Source organism: Pteropus alecto, unplaced genomic scaffold (genome assembly GCF_000325575.1).
Source record: "Pteropus alecto unplaced genomic scaffold, ASM32557v1 scaffold28, whole genome shotgun sequence".
Classification (NCBI taxonomy): domain Eukaryota; kingdom Metazoa; phylum Chordata; class Mammalia; order Chiroptera; family Pteropodidae; genus Pteropus; species Pteropus alecto.
In genome coordinates, this window is record NW_006441063.1 from 1,052,589 (window position 1) to 1,063,685 (window position 11,097).

General features: G+C 34.1%; 1 long non-coding RNA gene and 1 pseudogene across 2 annotated transcripts in view; one reads left to right on the plus strand and one right to left on the minus strand.

Moving 5' to 3' along the window:
• LOC107196131 overlaps positions 1 to 11,097 on the minus strand; it is a 75,214-nt gene that overhangs the window by 45,719 nt on the left and 18,398 nt on the right. For both annotated transcript variants that reach the window (XR_001517493.2, XR_003048295.1), the window contains exons 2-3: positions 3,838 to 4,038; positions 1,549 to 1,647 (exon numbers count right to left, since the gene is read on the minus strand). This is a non-coding gene — a long non-coding RNA (uncharacterized LOC107196131). The remainder of the gene's footprint in view (positions 1 to 1,548; positions 1,648 to 3,837; positions 4,039 to 11,097) is intronic.
• LOC112484927 lies at positions 7,944 to 8,062 on the plus strand (annotated as a pseudogene).

An 11,097-nucleotide genomic window follows, 5' to 3' on the forward strand; every position in this document is an offset into this window, starting at 1 on the left:
TCCTTTCTAGGATCCAGTGAGACAGAGGGGGGTAACTATGTGAGGTGATGGATATGTTAATTAGCTTAATTATGGAAATTATTTCACAATGTATACGTCTATCAAAACATCAAGTCATACGCCCTAAATATGTGCAATTTTAATTTGTCGATTATACCTCAATAAATATGAAGAAAAATTTTCCTGTAAAATATGAAAAGAAACTCCCTTTGAAATTTCAAAAATTATTTTATTAAAAATTAAATTGCTTTTGAAATTTTTTTCTTGAATGTTGCATTTACATTTATTTGAAAACAGCACTATGTTAAGACTGGGTCATAGTACAGCTAAATTTCATGTGGATTATATATACGACCATTATTTACTTTAAAATAATTTATGAGAGCACCTACTTTGCTCAGTTCTAGAGAGAGTTGGCAGTATTGCATAGTTGTTAATAGCTTGTGTCACACAGATACTCTGAGAATTAAGGAAATCATTTTATAAATCTATGCTTTATGCCAACACTCATTCAGATGATAGATTCAACTACCAGGAATCTAGTTATTTTATCTATTTAAAGTACTTTGTGGTTCCTTCCTCTTCATTCATCTTTTCTCTCCCCTTCTCAAATAAAATCTGAAAATAGGTGTAAGTGCAAATAAGGTTGAGAACCTAGGTAAAAGTTTTTACTATAAATATAAATTTTGGGTTTAAAATCTATGTTAAATGATACAAATCACATTTTAGATTATATGTGGAAAATATGTATTACTCTGCTGATGAGAGCATGTTCACTACGGCTTTTTGGTACTTCTGTGATTACCGATTTTGACATTACCAGATGTCATGTACTTTGATCATCTTATACAAATGTAAACCATTATTGGAATTATTACCTACCTACTAAAATTCTTATATTTTTATATTCTTGTCTAAGTCATCCTTACACAGTCCATCTGAAATAACCATTTTCAATGGTATTTCTTTTCTGTTTAAAATATCTGTGGATAACACTTCAATAGCAATGAGCATACCTAGTGCCCAGACTTTGTAGAAATCACATTCCACTAAAAAGAACCAGTGCTCCTTGGAGAAGTGGATGATTCTAGGCTGAAGTAGGGAGAGTAAAAGCATGGCTTGGAATATCTTCTGCCAGAAAATTTTTGAGAAGTACTCAAAAACCGATGGGGTCATGTAAAAGGAAGACAGAAGTCAGCTTGAACGGGCTCCCACTTGCTAAATATGGGACAAATTGAGTATCAAAATAAATAATGACTGGAATAGATTATAAGACTGAATAAAAAAGAATTCAAACCAACACTACTTTTTTAAAAAATTAAGGAGGGGAGGAGGAGCAGGGAAAGTTGTTTGTGGAAGAATGACAGTTCATAAATATAAGATTGTTAGAATTAGAAAACCAACATTTTGCAATCACAATTGTAATAATTGATTCAGGCAATAATCATCAATAGAAGTAAAATCACTGATGGTTAGAGAAGAATATATTTACACAGTCTCAAAGTACCACTAGTTACAACTACTAATTACCACGAAAAATAAAGGTACCTTTATAAATGGAGAGGTCTGGTGGATACCATTTGAACCAAATGATCAAACTTAACATCACTAAATGCACTGAGGACACAAATCGCACATGAAGTATTCCTGTCAAAAAAACAAACAAAAAAGGTTCTAATCAAAAGGAAATAATAAGACAAAAATTTCAGGAGCATTATGCAAAATAGCTAACCTGGACTCTTCAAAAATGTCAATGTCATGAAAGATAAAGTTCAGGGATTTTCTTTAAAAGAAAGTAAAGAGACATGACAATTAAATGCAATATGTGATCTTTAATTGAAACTTTGCTTTTTAAAAAACAGTATAAAGGATACTACTGTTATTGGCACACTTGAAGAAATATGAATATGGAATGTACATGAGTTAATAGCATCATACCATTGTTAAATTTCCTGAGTGTGATAATTTTCCTGTGTTAAATATAGTTATATAGAAAAACTTTTTTTTCTCCTTAAGAAAAATATGCTTGAAGTTTATATGACTGAAATATCAAGGTGTCTGAAACCTACATTTAAATCTCTTGGATCTTTCATAGAAAGGTGTATGCACACACAAACACACATTTACACAAAAACACATTTAAATAGAGAGAAAACTAATTTGGAAAAATGTTAACAACTGGTGAATGTAGGTAAAGGATATGTGGGTGTTCAATGTACAATTTTTACAACTTTTCTGTAAGATTAAAAATTATCAAAATAAAAAAGTTGAAAAAAGAAAATAACATGTAAAAAATAAAATAAAACATATGCTGAGCCGTAGATAAAATGCTGGAGGCAAAGTTGTGATGGGCAAAGTTAGGAGTATAGTAAGTACAAAAAGTCTAAATTTATGACTTCTCATAGCTCTATTCCTATGAGTCCACCCTGCTATCTCTGAATATTCTACCCAATGCCACAAATTCTTCAAATTAGGGACCAAATACACTTCCATAATGTTAGGATGATAAGCTCTTGACCTTGCATCACAAGAAAAAGATGAATGAAATATTCAACACTCCATAGCTTAAACTGCTTCATGTCTTCTTTCCTACAGAAATCATTTCCAGGCCCTTCTTGTTTGAAGGGCTGACTGAATTTTGTTTTCCTTGGCTGTAGGTTTGTCATAAGGACAACATAGAGTTCCCATAGTTTATAAGGAGAGCTAGATGCCAGCAATTCCAGTCATTTTGAAATGCATTTTTGAAAGTCAGAGAAAATGTCTTATCTGGTTTGCAAGCCTTCTTTCCTCCAATATTTATGTAAACCTTTTCTGGGCATATTCTACATCTGACTCCTCTCTCTTCTCTCAAGGTTTTCCCTGTCCTGGTGATCTAGCAGAATATTGATTCTTTATGTGTGTCATCCATGTGCATGAGTGTATCTTCCTTCCTCCTTCCTTTGCTGATTATTTATTTATCCATGATAGTTACTTATTTATGTAGGTCACTTTATTTTAAATGATAATTTTACAAATTGTTTAAGCAGATGAACATTTGTACTCTAAAGGGCAAGAGATGAACAACAGATAGAAAATGTACTATAGAGAGCTAGATTAGAAAAAAAAGTTGAACACAGGCCTGGAATCTCTTCTTGTACCCCACATCATCTACCTTTTTTCATTTTAGGAACTGGCCTGATCTCCTGTTTTAAATGGCCCTTTACTACTTTAAATACCCTTGTGGTCGTTTTAGACTCTACTACCTTGAAAGTGAAGCAAGGTTTGCTTGCTGTTTTTAAGCAGGAACCACAATGGCTACAGAACATGGCTAGCCTGGCCAAATTGGATACTGGAATCTGAGAGATATGAATCCAGACGAATCCAAGCCCCTGATTGGTCCAAGTCAATTTTTACTGAGCGTCTACTATATGTCAGGCACAATGTTTGAAAGTGTAGGAAAAGACTGACTGAGACACAGTCCTAACTTAATGATCTAAAACAGTGGTTCCCAACCTTTTTGGCACCAGGGAGCAGTGCTCCTATGAGAATCTAATGCCTAATGATCTGAGGTGATCCTAGCACTGGGCAGTGGCTGCAAATATGGATGAAGCTTTACTTGCTCACCTGCCGCTCACCTCCTGTTATGTGGCCCAGTTCCTAACAGGCCACGGACTGGTACCGGTCCATGGCCCAGGGGTTGGGAACCTCTGATCTAAAATATTCTATGTCAGATTCACACTGGTCTCATCTGAAGAAGGGTATTGAGGAGAAGATGGTGCCCACCACATGGATGTGAGTGCATTATTTATGAATTGTGTTCATCTGCTAGTAACAGACACTCAATAAAGGATGACTTACATAAACTGTGAGGTTATTTTTCTCTTTTGCAGGCAGAGGTAGGGAATCCAGTGGTGGCCTGACAAGCCCATGGAGTCATCCAAGTCCCAGGTTTCTTCTATCTTGCTGCTTTGCCCTTCTTAGCATACAACTTCCACCCTAAAGTTTGCCTCATGGTTGCAAGATGGCCACTGTAACCAGCCATTGTGTCTGCATTCTAGGCTGGAGGAAAGAGGGAGAAAAGAGAAGGAGCAGAAGGGTACTTTCCAGGTTAGACAGCCTGCTTTTAAAAGAGCTTCCCCCAAATCCCCACCTAAAATTTCTGTTTACATCTAATTATACAGAAGTTAGTCATTTGGTCACCCATATCTGTAAGGGAAGATCTCAACAACAGCAGCAACAAAAATCAGAGTTCTGTGAACACTTACTCATTTGTTAAGGACAAGTCCAGACAGTTATTATATTGGCTTGTCTTTTCGGTTAGGTCCTGGTACTTTTTAAGTTCACTTTATTGGTTTCTTTCTATTATCCAATTATTTAAAACAATCATCATCTTTCACCTAAAATTCATAGTTGTTAAAATTTTGACCAAGGAAGAGGGATAGTCCAGAAGATATATTGAACAATAAAAGGAGGTGAATTAATGCTAAGGCAAGGAAAAGGAAATTTCATCTAACAGGACTTTAATTTTGTGTCTGGTCACTTCTGCTGCCACTACTCAAGGATATAACAGGATGTCTCCTCTTTATGCTATTAGGGACACAACCTTTTGTTAGCTTAATCTTTAGCATTTGCTTGAAGTAATGAATCATGGTAATAGGAATTAAAAAACCTTAAAAGCAGGGTTGAGGCTTCCCTGAAACAGAAGAAATTCTGCCTGTGGACAACAACTTTGGCCTGTGCCCATGAAGTTCCATGCTGTTTGTGATCTTACCTTCCTTACTTAATGTCCTATATCAGCATATTTATCATCAGAAACAATATAAGCAAGAACAATGGAATAACATCTTTAAAGTACTGAAAGAAAAAAAAAGACAACCTAAAATTCTATATCCAGAAAAAACATTCAAAAAACAAAGGTAAAACAATACTTTTTCAGACTTATAAAAGGTAAAAGAACTCATCACCAGCAGACTATCACTCTAATAAATATTAAAGGAAATCTTTTAAGCAGAAGGAAAATGTTACCAAAAGGAAATATGGATCTACACAAAAGAAGGAAGAGCACTGGAAATAGTAACTACATGGATAACTATCCAACATTTTTCCTTATTATTTAAATGTCTTTAAAAGCCATCTGACTGTGTGAACAGAAATAATGTAGCATCTATCGTAGGACATTTCAGTTGCTTCCACGTCCTGGTCATTGAATAGTGCTGCTCTGAACATCGGTGTGGAAATATCTTTTCGGATATGGGTTTTCAAGTCTTTGATGTAAATATCCAGTAGAGGGATTGCTGGATCATATGGTAGACCAATTCTTAGTTTTTTAAGGAACCTGCATACTGTTTTCCATAGTGGGTGTACCAATTTGCAGTCCCACCAGAAGTGTATGAGGGTTCCTTTTACATTTTTCGACTTTTAATACTGAAATAATTACAGATTCACAGGAAGTTTCAGTGATAGTACAGAGAGATCCCAAGTACCCTTTATTCATTTTCCCCCAATTTTTACATCTTCCCTAACTATAGAACAATATAGAAACCAGTAAACTGACATTGGTATAATGTGTGTGTAGTTCTATGTTACTTTATCACATGTGATTACTGTAACCACCACCACAATTAAGATACAGTACATTTCTATCTCCATAAGAAACTTTATAGACACACCCACTCCTCCCCACCAACTCTAACCCCTGGCAACCACTAATTTTTTTTCTCCAACTCTATAATTTTGTCACTAGAGAACGTTATATGAATAGAATCATGCAGTATGTGAACTTTTGAAATTGGCTTTTCTTCACTCAGTGTAATGCCTTTAGAATTCATCCAAGCTATTGTACATATCAATCATCACTTCATTTTATTGCTGAGTAGTATTCCATAGCATGGATGTACCACACTGGTTTAACCATTCACCTATGAAAATCATCTGGGCTGTTTCCAATTTTAGGCTATTGCAAATAAAACTTAAGAACAATCACATACAGGTTTTGGTGTGGACATAAGTTTTTATTTCTCTGGGATAAATGCTCAGGAGTGTGATTGCTGGGCCATATGGTAAATGTATGTTTAGTTTTTAAAGGAACTGCAAAATTATCTTCTGGAGTAGCTGCGCCATTTTACATTCCACAAGCAATGCATGAGGGATCCAATTTCTCCACATTCTTGTCCATACTTGGTGCCATTATTTTTTCCTGAGTTTTATTGAGATGTAAAATAAATGTATACATATAACATTGTATACATTTAAGGTATATAACATGATGATTTGATATATGTATATATTACAAAATGATTACCATAATAAGTTTAGTTAACATTCATTCATTTGGTCAGACTACGGAAGTCAGTTCTGTGTATACTGTGCACTATATACTGTATGATCTCACTTATATGTGGAATCTAAAAAAACCCAAACTAATAGAAATGGAGATCAGATTTGTGATTGCCAGAGGCAGGAGATGGAGGGTGGAAGAATTGGGTGAAGTTGGTAAAAGGTACAAACTTCCAGTTATAAGATAAATAAGTTCTGAGTATATAATGTTCAACATAATGACTACAGTTCACAATACTTTATTGTATATTTGAAGGTGTTATAAGGGATCTTAAAAGTTCTCATCACAAGGGGAAAAAAGTTGTAACTATAAGACGTGACCTCATTTCCTATTTCTCTTCCTTTCACTCACTCTGCTCCAGCCACACTGACCTTATAATTTATCCAACACATCAAGACAATCTCCTGTCTCAAGGTCTTGGCATTTGCTCTTCCCTTTGTCTGGAATGCTCTTTCCCAAGATGCCCTCACTTCCTTCAGATATTACTTAATGTCACCTTCTTATTCATCTCCATACTACCACCATTACCTCTGACCAAGACATCTTATCCTTCTTCCAGGCCTTATTTTTTTCTCTTTAGCACTTAGTATTGGTATAGCTCTTTTTATATCAACATTTATATCTTTATATCTATAACTTACATATTTATCCTGATTTTATCTGTTTTCCACCAGAATATAATCTTATAAAGGTATGAAGTTTTGTTTCATTTTCTCTTTAGTCTCAGTGTTTAGAACCACCTCTAGCACATAGTAGGTACTCAATAAGTATTTTAAATGACTTATGTCACCTACTCTAATTGTATTTCAACAGGGAATTATTGGCTGAATATTATGCTTTATGAACTATAATGTTGGTAAGTGGGCAAATATTTTCTATAAGCTATTTTTTACACATCCTTCAATTGCAACATTTTGACTATATCAATAGTTATAACTTTAAATATTAAAAATAATATTGTCTGTCAGGTCCCCATTCAATGTATTTATAAGAGTTGTGAATGTGGGCTCCTCCTTCTTCTTAATAAGCCAGGGTTTTGTTTGTTTTGCTCTTAGGCATGTATCCTTTCTTCTCTCAGCAATTCCTTTGTGACTTCTTTCCTTTCTTGTGTCATTCATCTTCTTTCCCCACTCCCTGCCCTAAAATATGTGGGAGACTGGTTGATACCCAGGAACACCTTTCACCTTAATCTCTTTTTCAATGTTATCTCAATTTTGAACAGGCTTAAGTGAAATTATTTATTTCTTAGATATAGATATTAGACATACAGTTTTATTCATCAAGTTCTGCTTATTGTAAATGTCTCTTCGTTGACAACATATACAAATTACATTGGTAAAATGAAGAAGGAAGCAGGGGAGGTTTCTGGAACTAGCATCTGTGTTCCTCAAATATCAGAATTGCTTGGTGGAGTTTAATGAGGCACTTACCCATTAATTTTAAGTTTGATTTTAAAATTATTTGGACATCGACATTCTGCAATGTATTTTTAATTTTCCTGAGTAAAAGCTTTAATTATTCTTCCCATAATTTTAAAGTATAAGCAGTTATTATGGCATTTAATTGGAATATACTAGGCAGTCAAAAAATACTTGAAACTAGAATTATTGAAAAATTAAGATATGCTGTCTATGGCCATACCACCTTGAATGCACCCTATCTTTTCTGATCTCAGAAGCTAAGCAGGATTGGGCCTGGTTACTACTTGGATGTGCGACTGCCTGAGAATACCTGGTGCTGTAGGCTTTAAAAAAAATTAAGATATGCTGTACAGCACAGAGAAAATAGTCAATATCACATAACTTTGTATGGTGACAAATGGTTACTAGACTTATTGTGGTGATCATTTCATAAGGTATAGAAATGTAGAATCACTATGTTGTATACCTGAAACTAATATAACATTGTATGTCAACTATACTTTAATGAAAAATAAAATAAAAATTAAGATTTGCTTTCAAATGTATGTATATTAAAAATATTTTGCAAGTATGTGTATTTCCTTTTATGACTCCTAAATAAAATATAAGGACTAGAGAAGTATATCCCCTACTTTTTTTGGAAGGCTCAATATTCAAGACAAATTCTTTTTGTTGATCTTTTTTTTTTTGATTATTTGCAATTTTTAAAAAATTACTCTCAACTAATGAATGGAGCCACACTTCCATACTTGGGCACCATTGAATTACTGAGTGTACTGGGGATTTTTTTAAAGTTTAAAATGTACAATATTAAGCATTTGAGGAACTTAAGACAAAAATATAAAGTTATTTGTGGAAAAATTATGAATGTTACTTGATGGCTGAAATAAAATTCTTAGGATAAGAATAGTGTGGGGGGGGGCTTGAAATACCCAAAAAACCAACATTTTACTTTTTCAAAATAGAAATTCCCCATTTTAATCAATGAGAATTCAATCACATAGCATACCAGATTTCAAAATATTTATTTTTAAAATTGAATCTATATGCTTACCTTCTTATAAATCATCTTAGTGTACAATCAAAGTTATTTGGTTTAAAAGTATCCACTTAGAGCCTCTAGATTACTTTTATTGATCTAAAATTTGTTGGACTTTAACTTGAGTAATCACCTGTACTTAGGTCATGTGTATTTGCTTGTTTTACTTGTCTACTGATGGCAGTTGGGAGCAAAATTCACTCTCAAGGTCTCCCTCCTCGAACAGAGCATATACTATAGTAACAGGTCTCATTATCTCACCGTGATAAAAACCTCAAACATCTTTATTTGGAGGATTCAAATTATATCTGTTGCAACACCAAAATATCAGTTCATTAATCTCCTTTCTTCTCCACTCATAACTATCTGTGTAAAGTATAATTTCAGATTCCCTAATAAAACTTAATTTTTTATTAAAAAATTTAAAAAGAAATTAACAAGTTGAAATAGTAGAGTTGACGAGTGTAACTATTTTTGTTTTTTACACTCTGTCCCTTCCCAATTATTTTTGCCACCTGGTGTACAGAAGATTTGGTCCAACAAAAGGGATTATTTCTCTCTCTCTCTCTCTCTCTCTCTCTCTCTCTCTCTCTCTCTCTTTCTCTCTCTCTCTCACACGCACGCACGCACATCTGTCACAGTCTTAGTTGCAGGAGTTGACATATTCCACTTTTGTTATTTGGTTTCCCATGTTCCTGTTTAAGTTGCTCAGCTGCTAGCTTTCTTTTTAACTAGGAGTAATTTGTGCACTAAAACTAGATATATAATTTGTGCAATAAAACTAGATGATAAATTATCCCTCCCCCCAAAAAACCCACAAAATATGAGCAAGTGGGAACTAAACTAGTGACAGCTACAATAACTGCAGTATTACCTTGTATGCAGAGGAACAAAGGGAAGTAATAGGGTCTCTCACTGATTTGAAAACAAAATAACCAACAGCTACTCACTGAAAGCTCACACAGCTAAAACCGTAAGGGTTTTAACATTTCAATGGCAAGCGAGTATCATGGATCTACAATAAGGTCTAAGAGGGCTAAAACAGTCTGGCTAAAACATACCAGCTCTTGGAAATAACCCACCAAAGTACCCTTTCAGGATAAATATCCACACTGAGGAGATCTACTGATGAATATAAATTGAACAGAATAGTAACAACTGACACAAAGGAAAGACAGGTCCAGAAAAAGTAGGGGAGGGGAATAGAGGCTGGAGATCTTAGAAATTAAGCCACCATAGTTTTGGACACTTCAAAAAACAACAGGTGAGAACATAAAGTTATAAAATCCATATCTCCCTTCTAAAAGTTTGGGGAAATTAAATTCACTTGAAAATGAACTATATAATAAAATAAAGGACAGATACCACCTGATCATCTCCATAAATAAAGAAAAAAAGCCTTTGACATTCATAGTACAAACTCTCAACAAACCTAGTATAGAAGGGAAATTTCTCAATTGGAAAAACCCTGTAGTTAACAGTATACTTAATGATAAAAGATTGGATGTTTCCTCTTAAGTTTGGGAACAAAGCAAGGATACCCACTCTTGCCACTTCGCTGTTGCCACTTTGACATTGTACTGGAGGTTCTGGCCAGCACAATCAGGCAAGAAAAATAAAAGGCATTCAGACTTTAAAGGAAGAAGTAAAGCTATAATTATTTGCAGATAACATGATCCATATGTAGAAAACCCTAAGAAATTCATGCACAAAAATTAACTAATAAATACAATCAGCAAAATCACAGGATACAAAATCAGTATACAAAAACCGATTGTATTACTATTTACAAGCAATGAACAATCAAAAAATGAAATTAAGGAGACAATTCTTTTCACAAAAGCATTAAAAAGAATAAAAATACTTAGGAATAATAAATTTAACAAGATAAGTACAAGTACACTGAAAATGTAAAACCACTGATGAGGGGAAGTAAAGAAGTGCTAAATAAATGGAGAGACATCCCATGTCCATGAATTAGAAGATTCAATATTATTAATATGGATATTCTCCCCAAATTGATCTATAGGTTAACACAATCCCCACCAAAATTCCAACAGATTTTTTTTTGTTAGTGCAGGAATTGATAAGCTGGAACTTAGGAAACAATTATCCATGGATATTTCACAGTTTTGCACAACCTAAGTCTTCTGAGCAAAGAACATGTTTGAACAGCAAAGACCTTGGAAGTTAGAGATTTAGAGATGTGTCTCCCTTAGAGATATTTGCTTACATCCCAAGGTAATAAATGTAGAGACCTTTCCTCTTTTCCCCAGAGAAAATGTGTTTATATTCCAAAATAAAGTCATTCTCTCTTTCCC